The sequence below is a fragment of the Protopterus annectens genome, chromosome 7.part0 (genome assembly GCF_019279795.1).
Source record: "Protopterus annectens isolate FY-2018-M chromosome 7.part0, PAN1.0, whole genome shotgun sequence".
Classification (NCBI taxonomy): domain Eukaryota; kingdom Metazoa; phylum Chordata; order Ceratodontiformes; family Protopteridae; genus Protopterus; species Protopterus annectens.
The window spans coordinates 1,369,169,751-1,369,183,640 of record NC_056739.1 but is presented as its reverse complement, the minus strand read 5'-3'; positions in this window follow the sequence as shown (position 1 = coordinate 1,369,183,640).

Below are 13,890 nucleotides of genomic sequence, written 5' to 3'. Positions count from 1 at the left end.
TCAGTCTCCTTGATGTCATACAATTCATTAGGACTGACTGTCTCCTCAGAGGGATATCTAGAAAACAAAACCAAATATGGATCCAGTAGTATCTACCTCCCAAGGTTTCAAATCACCAGAACATGACAGATGTATCTTACCATCACACATGTATCCAGGATTCAACTGCCCCATAACCATGTCACTATATTATTGCTATAAGCTGGATTACTTTTAAGCAATGCTTGTGTCATTAAATATGGCAAATAGAAAATATTGATTTGAATAGCCTGATTTCTGAGAGAGTTAAAATGTCTAACTCTGTATGCAAAGTGGGATTGGTTTCTCTCTCAAACTGCAGTACATTCCCATGGTAACAATTATTTTTTATATACAGTTCCACACAGTTATTTTATATATTGCAAATTTATTAAAGAAACAAGTACAATGCAACTTCATTCCCTTTTAACAAATATGTAATATTTTTTTCATAACCCATCAGAACTTTCATACATCTTAGTTCACTGCTCATTTATTTCCTGTTTTAAAGATGTTTCACTTTTTTGCAGTATTTAACATTTTCAGCATTTAATGAAATAGTACAACTTCAGAAGGCAACCAATATCAACTAGTAGTGTGCATGATTCCTCCTCACCTGGCATAATTTGGTTCCTACCCCACACTTCTGGCCATCAAATGCCCTGACCTAGAGCTATAAATAGTAACTCAGCTCTTGGTAAACATTCATGTGGAATTTTGTATTAAAATTAATATTTGCTAATATAGTAACATTTCTGCCCTCATTGCCTTTCTTTTGGTCTATAGTAATGTGAAGCATCCAATGCTGTTAAGACCACTAGGATGGTCTGCAATCACATATATTGGCATAATTATGATATAAAATGAAAAAATATGTTGATAATGCATTATATAGGGATCCCCTACACTACACCAACACACCACAAACCCGACACCAAAACACCGAAACCACACAATACTGACAGTCCACATTACCGAGCACCATAACACCGACTCACAACACACACACAACACAAGCACACCAAAAACCTTACAAACCTACACTAAACCTTACATACACAACTATCTATGCACTAACCTTAACCCAAACCCTAACCCTAAGGTCCGTCACTATCGCACACTTACCTTACCCGCACCCTAACCCTAAAGTCCGTCACTAACACACACTTACCTTACCCACACCCTAACCCTACAGTCCGTCACTAATGCACACTTACCTTACCCGCACCCTAACATCCGTCACTATTGCATAGTTGCACAGTTGCACTCATTTCGCATGTTGGTGTTTTCAGCATCGGGATTTCGAACTGTCAGTTATTTCCGTTGTCGGTCTTCTGGTGTCAGTGTTCTCATCGTTGGCATTTCAATCTGTAGGTGTTCTCAGGTAGACCCTTATATAGACACACTTTGTATTATTTTTTTTATGTAATTGATACACAGCCTATGGATATTTGGAGTGGTGACAGAGAAAATAAAATGGAGGTGCATGTATTTCACTACCATGGTACTTTAGACACTACAACAGCTCCAAAATTAAATGAAATGGTGAATTTTAAATGTATTTTAAGAAACAGAAAGTTACACCATGTTTAGAAAATGAATGTAGCTGTTTTGATTAGTTTGTTAAAATCATGTGAACACAGCAGTATTTTTAAATTCTTGGTCAAATTATTCTTCAGTTTAGCAGCCTAATGAAGTTATTTTCTAAAAAAAAAAAAACAAAAAAAAAAAACATTATGAAGAAAGCACTCACTGTTATATTGGTATTGTGCATGCTTGTAATGATTTATTAAATATTTTACTGCTTTTTTCTGCTTGGATTCATGGAGTTATTTTACAAGTAGTAACCAAATTACGCCAGAGGAGGAGGAGAATACATGCACAGCGCTGGTTTAAATTTGTTGCCTCATCAAGTTGCACCATTTAATTAAACACTGAAAACTACAAGCAAGCTGTTTATTGGATGAAATAAAGTTTTTTTATGACCACCAAGTAGTCGTGAAATCTGTTAAGTGGGAAATGTATGAGTTTCAAGACAAAGGTACCAAGATGGTAAAGAAGTTCTGGGACAGGAAAATACAGGCATATGAGATGAAGGGATCCATAAGATAAAAGAGCTAACTAGGGCAACTGCAGGTGGAACACGATGATGAGGCAGGTAAACTGATGGATGTTGATACTGCTGAAGAAATTGAGGATGAGTGAGAAAAGGTAATTGCGCTACCTGAAACAAGATGTCCAAAGAGGCTAAAAAAGAGACTTGTACTTGAAATGTGCACTCTGAGGAGGTCTCTTAACATGTGTCTATTGAAAAGTTACTCACTGAACAGATAAGGAGAGCTAATCTGAGCTTTTGCATTGGTTAAGCAAGTAAAAGTTTTCATAAATATTGCTGATGGAAAAAGAACAAACAGCACAAATGTTCTGTGATCACTATAAACCACACCACATTTCTTTAGAACCAGGTTCTTAATAAATGTGGTGTGGTTTGCAGTGATCATGGAGCATTAATGCTTTTTGTTCTTTTTCCTAGTTCACGTTTCTCTGGATTACTTAATAAGTACTGCTGTTGACCATTATGATGCAAAGTTAATTACTTGGCTTGTAATTGAGCTTCCCAGAATCTTTGACAGTAACTAGAAATGATCCTTAGCAAATCATGTGATTTTGAATTGCGTATATTGTCAACATCCAGAAGTGTAAGGAATTATTTGCTAGTGTTTCTTACTTCCAGCTTTAGCTAGATGAATAATATTGAATATGGTGAGGTTTAACTATATGAAGCTACAGATTTTCCGTTATTTAAAACATATTAATACTACCACACCATAGTGAGGCTACTCAATTTGTCATGTTTCATAAAGTATTTTTAAGAACATTTACTTCATCTGATTATTTTGAAGACAAGAGAAAAAGAATATTGTCCTGGTCCCCTTCAATAAACACATCACACCGAATGACGTTTCACGACTTTTATTTAAAGTTCCACAAACATGCTTTGTTAAACAATATTTATTAACTACAACTGAAAAATAGTATAGCTGATTTTAATTCCAGCATAAACATCCATGTAATGTTAATCAGGACAGTGTGACTTTGCTCATCCTGACCCAGTAAGCAATGTCCATACTGCCACTCATTTACTTTACTTATGAAGAGCATCCCACCACTCACTTCATTTACCATTTATTGAATTACATATCCAACCAAATAAGTAGCTTCCTTTACCTCCACTCACTTATTTATTTATCAAGCAGCCTCCAGCTACTCACTTTCCTTTCAAAATTCATTAAAATGAACAACCAGCAGTAGAGAACAGAAGAGGGCAAACCTGTCCCTCTTCTCCACCCAACAGCCTGGCCAGGCTGTTCCCCCCTCTTCTAACAAAATTCCAACCTAATCACTCATTAAAAACCATTACACCAAACATCATTCGGTGTATGGCATCCTCTCTAACCAAACTAGAGCCATGTCTCCACCTCCCAAAGTCCTAACTCACAAATAACCAAAGTAGCCAATTGCCTAAATGGCTAAAAGTAAACCCTAATCCTTGTACAATGCTAAAGTGACAAACCATAGCATCCTAACCTAATATAACCTCATTATATTGGCTACACTTAACCATCAATAGTAGCTTCACCATGTTTCCCAGGTCATTACCTGTCAAATGCACCACCAAAATACTAAACCCAAGCCAGGTAAAACCACCAAAAAAATGTACCACCAGAAGGCTAAGCCTAATGTCACCCAAAACAACACAACGGTAATGATAGACCAACATCACTAACTGCCTCCTCTTTTCCACCCAATGTATATACCCATGACCAAACTGAGATTTCCTCTTCTAGCAACCTTACCCTTCACCCAAACTATAATTCCAGCAAAGCAGGTGAATCACCTGCATCTACGCCCCAATTCACATACTCACATGTATGCCCCTGTGGTGGCCTACCAATGCAATTCTCCTGAAACCACTCACTCATGAACCATCAGGTCATGGCTGCAACTCAACTGCTCATCAGTCTTACCCTACCTCCCCTTTACTAGGCTTAACTTAGTGCTGTTCTTCCTGTAACCCCGCTTCACCAAAATTAAGTTTCCAGGAAAATTATATACAACTCACTACAAACCTCTCAGCTTGTTAGCCAAGAAATCTGGAGAAAGCCATAAGAAAAGTGGGACAAAATCCCAAATAGGCCATTTTAAATATTGCCATCGCAAACTTAGAAAGATAGAACAGTAAAATAATAACCCCTAGCAAGTCTCAAACCCAGGACCCTGTTAACTACAGCATGTCACATTAATCCACTAAACCACACAGCTCTGGATGTGCAGTAACACGATTACTGCAGGAAATAGTCTAACTCCAAACTTTAATGACCTAACACTAAGTGCCAGAAAACCAGAACCCCATGAACAAGTTCCTGAAGACTCACCTATGATCCCCAGCGATGAAGTACTCCAGCAACCTATCGTACACTATGTGCCTAACCTTAAACACCCCCAAAATATTTACTCCTTCACAATGACAATCCTGACTAGAACCTTTGCCACCACACTCAGAACTAACCTAACCCCCGACTCACTCCTTCTTAGTGATAGTCCTAGCTAGAGCCCTCACAAACTGCTAAACATCCTTAACCACTTCTTGTCCCTGGCCTTTCCCTCAAAGGTTTTCTTCCCTTATGGTCTCCATCTACAAAATGCCAAAACCATGCCTCGCTTAAACCTTCTAGCTCTCCTGTAAACAAAGCACCCAGTTCCTAAATTACCCCAAAAACAGTCACATACCTATCATGCTTCCTAAAACCCTACCTACAAAATTCACCCAAAGCACAAGTGAAATGATCCTTGTGCTACTCTCTGTAAAACCTTAACCTGGCATGTGACATTAACAATACCTACTCGAGGGACAGATTTGTCACCACAAAGATGCCATACCTTAGGAACAAACTCCTGCATCCTGTCAAACAAAACACATCATTGTCCTTTCCACAAAACGCAGTTTAAACAACTGGATGAGTAACTAAATTCACCCCAAGGTTCCAACCACCTGAAAGTAAGGGTTGAACTTGGCTGGCTTGCACGAGCCCTAGAGCTTTAGCCTAATAAGTTCCTGTGCTCCTGTGAGTGTTGTGACTCAACTCCACCCATGGGAACCCCACACTCCACATAAACAATCCCCAACAGTTTGTACCCTGGCCCCCACCTATCTCTTCCTTACTTGTCCCCACACTACTCAAACGCAGTACTCTGCTCCCACACTACTCAAACGCAGTACTCTAACATGCATTAATGAGCCCAAATAAGGAAGATTACCTGTGACCTTATTGTGCACCACTCCAGCCACCAAAGCACCCGTCCTAGCAAAATCCATTACCTTGCAATTCCACTTCATTCAGGCCACTGACCATTGCTCCCTCTGCACACTGCCCTTTGTGGTCTCGGTATGCACCACTGTGGTGACTGGGACATCCACTGCAACAGGCCTCCTTCATTCTGGCCATCAACTGAGACAATAACTGCTGCCACTCTGCACTTCTGCCATCTGTGACCCCATTGTGAGCTGCAAAACAAAGAAAACTGTAAATCCTCTTGACACACAACACATGACAACCTTAGTTGCTGCCAAGGGCCTACCTTGTTCATTAGTTGCATGGCTGCTACCCTGCCCCACATCTCCTATCCCCAATAACCTGACACCTCCATCCTCCCTCTTCAAAAAGGAACCTTGACAACTGGATGGGAGATAGGAAATTTACCCCAGGGATCACATCAGTCGCCCTGCTAGACAGGGGTCCAGGGAAGTAAATATTGTGGGAAGAAATAGCCAAGGAATTGTTATGGCTAGGCTTGTACAGGCCCTAGGGCTGATAGCCTAGTACCAGCCTATGAACCGATGAAGCCTAGCAACACAGTGCACAATCAGGAAAGAAACATATTGATGTAAAACAGTTTTATGACATGAGGCGCAGATGCAGGCATTATTTGATGACTGCTGTCATATGTCCCTACCTCCTGGAGCAAGCAGCCTGGACTCACACCAGAATTAAATCTCCACCCTCCTTAGCAAAACAGGATGAGTAAGCCCCCCAATCCCAACAACCCCCACCTCCAAAAAGTGTTGCAATAAAGGTTTCAGACACTGCAGTAAAACAAAATTCATAGATTCATAGATTAATACTGAGCTAACTGCCCCTGTGGGCCATTTTAAGCATAGCCAATTAAGCCAGTCACACATTCCATGGTAACCATTTAAAGGGTATCAGTGGTAAACAAAACTGAAGCATTATTTCATTACAAGGCCCCTACTAAAACTGAAATCAGCACATTTGTAGCCATCCTATGGGCTTCTTAGGTAAAGTTGTTAGTGAGTTCTAGCTGTAATCCCCAGTGGTCTTGTGCTAGCCTACAATCACAGCTCACCCTAACACTCATAGCACATGGCACCCGTTATTTGCGACACACCCGTGAAAATTGCTACACAACACTCACTGTCCAGCTGAACCACCCTCAAGAATGAACCATCCCCGATGGACGCAAACCTAATCACTGCCAACAGATGTCAATAGTCACTGATGCCTAGCCAACTAGCCACCGCTCCATTAAACATACAAAACAGACACAGAAACTTAAATAAATAAATATACATACAATTGCAGACTGAACCCCCAACACTACCTCTAGATAACTAGTGATGTAAAGGGAAACTGAAGCACTTACTGACAAAATAGGTTGACATCCTGAATGTGACAGTAAAAGTTTCCCACATTCCATCAGGGTTCAGAGTAGTAAGCACAGACTGACACCATCGCCAACTACCTGACCCTAGAAGCACCAGGTGCAGCACCCCATGACGTTCCAAACAACATACCCCTCAACCACTTTGAGCACGCAATCTGAACAAAGTCATAAATAAAATGTAATAGAAGCACACAATTATGCATAATTTTAAGTATTGCTATTACAAAACTGAGAAAATTGGTAGGATAACAGTTTTGCTTTAGCTTGTACTTATTAAAGGGTACAAAGTCTGAAACTCAAATGTCTGTCAGCACCTTCTAAATTCCGCCTTCACTGATGTCCACTAATTTGAAAAACACAGGTTTATGGAGTAATCAATATAACCAAGCAAAACTAGACCTTTCATGAAGAACTGTACATTCAAGATGTATGCTGGCGACTTCTCAGGTGCCAGTTAACCACAGCAGCAACCCAAATCAGCATCATCATCCTCACACCAACTCCTTCCTAACTGCCAAAAGTTTACCAGATACCTCTCGCATAGCTCAAAACCAATCAGGGAGAAATCTCAGCAGAATCAGAGACAAATCCAGAAAACATCAGGGACAATCAGGGACACTTTTAAAATATTAGTTCTATTAACGTGAGGCATTAACCGAATTAGAGAATGTGAATATACATTTCCTGAAGTAAAATAATTCTTCAGCTCCTAATTATTTGCATTATTTATTGAGAATAATTCACCGATTTTTGCCTCTGATGGAATATCATTCAACAGTATGAAGAAGTTGGAGAGTCGGCAAAATAATGGTCACATAATCCTTTTACTCTGTACTGCTACAGCCAGCAAACATTTACTTATCGGTTAAATGGACATTTGAACTAGATAACATTGTTAAAACTGCAAGATTAGATAACTTTGTGTTTTTTTTTTTTATTCAATTAAGTATTGAAAAGTCTGTGTGGTGTCTAGGCAGATACGCATGACAGAAGCAACCATGCCTCACAGCCCGCAAAACTCACAGGGAACCTGAAAGCAAAACCAATACCACCAATGAGCTGAGAGGAAAGAGAAAACATCATGAAACAACAAGGGTAGAGTCCAGACACAATCCTGAATGCAGCAGAATGAGACAAATCAAGCTAAATAATGATGCATAACTCAAAAACAAAAACATTATTTTCCACTTCATGTTTCTTAAGCTTCCTTATGCTGCTTGATTTACAGTTAGGTCATCCCTTTTAGTTACTTGTCCACTACTCCAGTAGAAGTTTCCAGTGAGTGGCTCTGATAAAAGTCACATGGTGTTACTAGTACATTTGATATCCACACCTCCACAGCTGAGGGTTTGGTGCTCCTACAGATTGCTACTCATTTTCTTTCACATAAATAACTTTCCACCTCCAAGACTCTGTCAGAAACTTCATAAATAATTCATAGGTCACACCCTGCAGCCTCTACATCTAAGAGTCAGAAAGTGAAGGTAGGGTGGCCGTACAGAATATCATCTACATATTAGGCTATTCGGCTTCCTGAAATCATCTTTACTAAAGTTTACTAGTTCAGTTCATGTAACAATGCATTAAGCTTGTGCTCACTTCTGCAGTATACTGTCAAACCAAACATTAATCAGAAGATAACCCACTGTAAAGCTATGCGTACATCATTGCAAAACAGCAGAAGCATCCAAAAAAAAAGGAGCTCTTCAACAGCAGCAATAATGCAAAAGCCCTTAGTGGTTTCAGCTAAAGCTCCCCACCCAAAATACTTAACAACTACAGTAAACACTAAAAGAAAGACAGCAGTGATGACAGAAAATACCACAGTGGCAAGCACATCACAGAACGAGCATTCAGCAATGCAGTAGACTAAAAAACAAGCCTCAGATGAAGTGTGCTAAACCACCAACGAAAGAATAACATAATCCACCACAAAAACAATGTCTGTCTTAACCTAAAAATTCAGTGACCGCCTGCCCTAAATACTGTCTATGCCAATAACCTTAACCCTTAACCCCACAAACTATTACCTGCTCCATCCCCTTGGCTGACGAACCAATAGAACCACCATTCCTTGTCGCAATTAAGTAAGCTTTTTTATATGAATAGACCACCCACTTGTTATGACTATCCCACTACTTTTGAGCCGTGGCTTACCTGCTCTGAGAAATACCCAAAAGTCATCTCGGACAAACAACTTGCCTTAGCAAGTTCACGCCAAAATTTGACTCCTTACTCAGTTACACTTACACAAAGCCCTTAAGCCTCTCCCTACCCTTACCTCATTCCATCCCAGTTATCCCTCCTTCCCATTTAACCTTTTCCTTCTCCCTACCCTCTTAATTCCCGCTAGTATACTTATCTAACCCCACTATGAAGATATCCCTGGACAAATCGGTTTGTTACCAAACCTCATTTGCAACTTGCACTTATCTAGTTAACATTTGGAGCTAGTACTGTTTTATTTTATTTTGTAATAAAAATATTTATAATTGATGTTGATAACTTCCTAATATTAAGTAACATAATGGCAAAATTTTAAGCCCCCCCCCCAACCATGAGAACACCATGGCCTATGCAGAAATTTTCATCAAAGAAATCCTGTACAATCATGTTAATGGCTGCATAGAGATAACTGTACCTATCCGGAATAAGCACAGGACAAACTCAAAAAATAAGCTGCCCTGGAATAATCTCAACATCAACAGGTTGTTTAACAAAAGAAAGAAAATCATGACAAAAATTAGGAAGTGCAATGTCTAGCAAGGTAAAACTCCCTCATAAAATTTAAGCAAACAACTCTGGAGGCTAATCAAGTCTGCAAAAGCCACATTTGAGTCAAAAATAGCCCCCCCAAGCAAAGTATATTCATAAGGCAACCTCAAAGGCAATACACAAAAGTGTGCCAAACTAATTGTAAATGTATATATCAAATCTTCAGACTGACAAATTTAGCTCCAATTTGACACCACCCTCCCCCAACCCACCTTAGGAAATACTCTCACTCATAACTCCTCCAACTATTACTAGAAAACAGGTCCTCAATGTACTCTCCAAGGCCAGGAACACTGTCTCCTTGATAGCATGAAATATAACCTATCAGGACCACTAGAATCACTATGTAGCCATAGCCTTCAGACAAGCTTTATGCTAAGCAAATGGAGGACTGCGGCTGTCATCCCAGTGCACAAGGGCAGAACATCAATGGACCCAGGTAACAACAAATCCATAAGTCTGACTAGTCTAATATGCAAAGCCATGGAAAGAGTTATCATGGAAATAACAAACAATGACATGGGAAACCTTTTGACACTAGATCCAACCCAGTTTATTTTTTTTTTCAAGGGCAGGTCATGCCCACTTAACCTGGCAACCTTGCGATGGATGAGGGCAAAACGGTATTTACTGCCTACTTTGACCTGGACAAAGCATTCGACACAATACCCCACTTGGGCATTATAGATAAACTCATCAAATTAGGTAAAAGAACCCTATGAAACCTACTGGATAGTCAGCTGGCTTACAGATAGCATAGTGGAGTCCATCTCCTTTTTTGGTATCTACTATTCTGAAGTCAAGGCCAATGTCAAAGGCCTCTGGCTGACCAGGTTTACAGGTGATTCCAAACAAGGTACAATCAAAGAATCACCAAAAGATATAAATACCCACCAAGAAGGGCTTACACAGACTAATAACTGGTGCCAGAGCCACAGTCTAAAACTCATTGCCAAGAAATGCATAATAGCATTGTTTGGAAAGCCATTCTGTGGCGTAGTGGGATAAAGCCTTGACTATGGCCCAGTTGACCCAGGTTTCATTAGGGATGGATCGATGTGCCATTTTGTTGATGATGCTCCTTTATGGAAAGCATGGTTGACCTCAGAAATAATCCACAAAATTGGGAGGCAGGGCAGGGAATGCATAGGGAATATTAAAAAAATAATCACAAGATGGATGCAAAGATGGCTGAGCCCCCAAGATGTCCTTAGGATCAATGACCAGCCCCCAGTAATGCCAGTAAGTTCAGGGTGGGCCGGACATAAGCTAGTAGACTCAGCATGGACATGAGGCACTGAAGGGCTGGGCCAGTTAAATTATGCCTCAAGGGGCACCAAAATAGTAGAAGTATTTTTTGGGACGATGACTAGCCCTGGAAACTATTACATTGATAATGCACTCCTATGTGCTGATCCAGTGGTTAGGGATTTGGAAATGCATATAGACAGTAACCTGGCCTTTAACCATTATGTGTCTACAGCAGTAAGGAAATCATTCTATGCTATGCATCTTATAAGCAAGGGTATAGCATCTAGGTCCTCTTCCACTGTACTTGGCCCTCATCAGACCAGTCATTGAGTACAATGCCCCTTCAAAATGTACCTGACCATGCATATGCAACAACTGGAGCATCTCAAAGGTTCCTCAAAAAATAATACTGAGAATAAACATCATGCCCTACACAGACTGCCTCAAAGCCCTATCCTGTACTCGGTCTTCTACAGACTGCTGACAAGGCAATCTATGCCCAGCCTATGAAGCATCCTCTCTGATGGGCCTGCTGCACATCTTCAAAATAAATAGCATAATAATTACCTGATCTAGAGACCTAAACCTCATCTCCAAAATAAATAGGACATGTCTGAGAACTTAAGAAGTCAAAACATGTCCTACTTAAGAGTTGCTAAATAAATCTGACATTTACTCTTATTTATTTTCAGACCTCTTTGCCTTAATCAGTAACTTGATGAGTCATTAATCATGCTTCTGTTTAGTATTTCCTCAAATTACAAGATCATTAAATATACTGACCACTCATTTCAGGTCTTCAGTTATTGCAGCTACTGCTTTTTGAAATTCTTCTGGGGTAGATGTGATTCCAGACTGCAGTCTTAGAAACTTGCCCAGAAGAGTATTTAAAGTGCAAATCTTCAAAGCAGTTTCATCTAGCCTAATTTACCAAAACCTCTGATTAGCACCATGCACAAAGCACACATTGGCATTGGGCATAGCTGCAGTAACTTCACATGTTTAAAGCACATGAAGTTTTATTTTGATCCAGTTTTTAGACCTTGATGCTCTAAACATATTCAAAGTTTGCCTTTCTGCACAACAGTTATCACACTGCTGAGCCACTTATTCCATTCTGTTTGACTGCTATAATTGCACTTATATTTCACATTTGTGTCAACTCTTGCTTATTTCTACTTCTGAGTGCAGCCTGTAGGAGTCCCTTCACTTCACATGTAACTAGTACTGCCTTGGGTGAAATCTTAATACAGTAATCTCCCGGCAAGCAACCTAAACAAGTAAGCCAGCTCTGCAAGATATCAGTATCCTGCAGAGCTTGTTTCCAACTGTTCACTCTCCCTTTCTGATCTTGATAAATATGCACAACCATTCTGGCCCTCAAGAACACATACATGGTCACAGGATACTTCACAAATGTGAGAGCTGCCTGTGTAACTAATTTACATACTTTGATTTCTAGACTCTTAACACCATCAGCTCTATTTCTTCATTCATGCTGCTGCACAATATAAATCCTTTTACTTATACCAGTGGTTTCACAAGCATTACAAACTAGTACATTGGGTAAATGCTTTTCAAAGGACACTACCTGGAACATCAGCTTGTATTTTCTATGCTTCTTATTCAGTTATGTAAAATCTGACCTTTAGGTTTCAGTTTATAGCTAGAGTACATTAAAAGAATTCACAGATATTTGTATGCATAATTAGGCAGATCCAGTAACTTAAACCTAGTTTCAGACAGTACATTACACACTGGACCAGTATAGAGCGTAAATGCAATATTCTCACCTCAGACCACAAACTTTTCTCATCAACAGCCACCTTGTTGATGCCAAGATTCTGTACTACACTTGCAGTGTATAAATCAACTGTGTTTACAGACATTTTAGTTTTTTGTGCTCCTTTGCCTCCATGCACACTAATGTTATTTCTTCTTCTTCTTTCGGCTTTTCCCAATTAGGGGTCGCCACAGCGGATCACCTGTCCACTCATGATTGGCAGTATAGTTTTACAGTGTCAAATTGCCAGCCCAGCGCCCAACCTTCCACAGAAGGCACACACAAGCACGCACTCATGCCTAGGGCCAATTTAGAGTGTCCAATCCACCTACAGCATGTCTTCAACACTTTATTTAGCCTTATGGGCATCCTTACAAAATGTTATGACCTCCACATGCCTATAAATTCAACTAATGATTCTGTAATGTACTTTCATATGCCATTGCTAGGTGTAATGTCTTTCATTTATTAGCAGACACCATTGTGGATAATCATTTGGTATCCAATCATTATCATTAAGTTTATTTGCATTTATTTTATTTCTTTATAGCTTATTTTTCCAATCATTTTCATTCATAGCTTTCATTTTGACTATTCTCTGTTCTTCAGTCCTGTTTTTCATCTGAAAGCCTGAAAGTGCAGTTGCTCTACTACACAGTTAGTGCTTTATTGAGTGTCCACACTGCATCTTTCAATAGTCTTCTTTTAGAAAGCCATTTTGGTTGTTGTTGTTGTTTGTCTTTTGGCTTTTCCCAGTTAGGGGTCGCCACAGCGGCACTCCGATCCGCTAATGATTGGCAGTAGGTTTTTACGGTGCCGAGTTGCCAGCTCAATGCCCAACCTTCAATGAAGGCACGCCCATTCATGCATGTCTTTCGGAATGCCACTCGACCGCAAGGAGGACATGCAGACTCCACACAGAAGACACTCCCCGCACTCCAGCCGAGAATCGAACGGGAGAACCTCTTGCTGTGAGGCAACAACGCTACCGCTGCACCACCGCGGATCCTTAGAAAGCCATTTTGGTACCACTCATAGTTGTCTTACGAAGTCATGTAGGTCATCAAAATTGTAGTTTTTCACCCTGTGTTTCAGTTCAGACACGTGAATCCCCCTTGATTTCATTTGAAAATCAAAAGCATGACACATGGAAAAATTTGTCTTTGTCTTACAGCCAGTCACACTTTTCACACATGAAAATACCTTGTCTTTTCTCATCTTTAATGCTAAAAGTATTTAAGTACCTTAGTTGCTTCCTCACCTTTGATATGAAGCAATACTGCACTCTACATCTTTTCTAGATTTTCTGCAGTTTCAAC